Raw genomic sequence first — 2013 nt, forward strand, 5'->3', positions numbered from 1 at the left:
AGCTTTCTAGTATTGTTTTTTCTTTTGTAATATGGAAAGGATAATATTTCTTTATTTTAGTGAAAGGGTAGTTTGCAACTATAAACCTGTCAATTCCATTAAACAATTTAACAAAGATCACATAATTTGTATTAGTTGTTTCTCAACTTAAAAAAATATATATAGAGTTACATCATTTTGAGAGCTTTTGAAATTTTTTTAATTAATCTATGATTGTCATTTAGCATTTTTGAAGACTCTAAGAGAGTATGAAAATAGCAACTCATGCAAAGAACATCAAGTTTTATATCATTAGTGGGAATTGGGCTATTAGGCTAAAAGACTTTGAATTTTGAAGGAGTGATTTATTTTCAATGCATAGTAATAATTAGTTGACTTAAGGATCAATCCTATTATGAACGAAATAGGAAACCCAACAAATAAAAGTTGTATGATCTCTTGGGATAACTACTATAGAGCTTTCTTGTGTTTTCCATAATTTTTATTATGATTTTCTTATAAAACAATATTTTATAGGCATCATAAGATCTCAATGATCTTGTTGAGTCTCATCTTCTAGAACATGAGTCTATGAAAATCATCATTGTTAGAGACAAATTGTCAACTATTTAACTAAACCAACCTTCACCCTTGGATTAAAATAAAATAATGGCTACATCTAATATTTCCCTACATATGAAGTGCTCAATACATGTTAATAATTTGATATTGTTTAGTCATTGTAAAAATGCTCTACAAGATTACCATGTTTTATTTTATTGTACTTTGTTATTGGACTTCGTCAACCCAATAATTTTGTACATGTTTTTATAAACTATTGTATATAAAAGATAATTGTGTATCTCTTTTGCATGTGATATGTGAAAAGAAGATATTCATGTAGTTTGGAACCCATGAATACCATCTTGGAATGTATTTTGAGTATATAATTACACTTTTATAAATTATGAGTGACTGTATACTTTTATACAGAACAAAGGAGTTTAATGAGTAAATAAAGTGATAAAGTTAAAAAGTTCTAGGAGATTAAAACATAAACTATAATTGTCTCTTCAACTAAATATTTATGAAAATATTATTATAATTTTCATTGGAAAAATGATTATTGAACTTGTGAAATTTGTCAAATAAAAAGATAAAAAGAATATAAACCAATTAAAATAAATATGAAAATACAATGAAGTATGCAATGTTAGTAATTGATTTATTGATCATAATTTTTTAGCTATGATGCAATGCATCTCTTGCTACTGATAAATTGCAAGGGGGGAAATGTTACAAGACTTTTTCCCATGAAATGAAAACTATAATAAAAAATATTAAATAAATATAACTATTGACATTATAATTATTATGAAGGGTTATGAATTGTGTAACCACCCTTGAGACATTATTTTAAACCTATGAATCAGTAAAGAAAAAAAACACACTGAGAATACAAGAGAAGGATAAATTGAAAGGAGCACAAGAGAGGGGATAGTTAAGGTCTGAAGGGGCATACATTGTGTGTCCAACTTTATGTTGTGAAGGCAAGTGGGGTTTTGTCCTCGTGTCCTCCTGGAGTGCTTCCTCCTATAACTGATCCTCTCTATGATTTACGAATATGTATTGATCAATTTTATTAAGTCATTTCCTAATGTTTCACATTGCATATTAATATTAGCAATGTTTTATTATTGGAATATTGATATATATATTAATGTTTATAATTTGTGTATTGGTCTTAAATTATGTATATCTTGAAGTTTCTCAGTATGTCAAAAAAGAATTGCATTACTCATAGAATCAAATAATTGCCTCTATTTCTATCATATTATCATATTCTTATGATAAATGCTTTAGTTTTACAATTAATATTACATTTTTCTTAATTTAAATTATAATTAGAGGAACTATCAATATAATAAGATTTTTTCCTACTCATTATATATTCACATCCATCCTTTATGTATTTATTTTATTTATTTAATTGTCTAGATTCATATGAGACCTCAAGTATATTATTTTAGGTTA

This window comes from Cryptomeria japonica, chromosome 4, assembly GCF_030272615.1.
Source record: "Cryptomeria japonica chromosome 4, Sugi_1.0, whole genome shotgun sequence".
Lineage (NCBI taxonomy): Eukaryota > Viridiplantae > Streptophyta > Pinopsida > Cupressales > Cupressaceae > Cryptomeria > Cryptomeria japonica.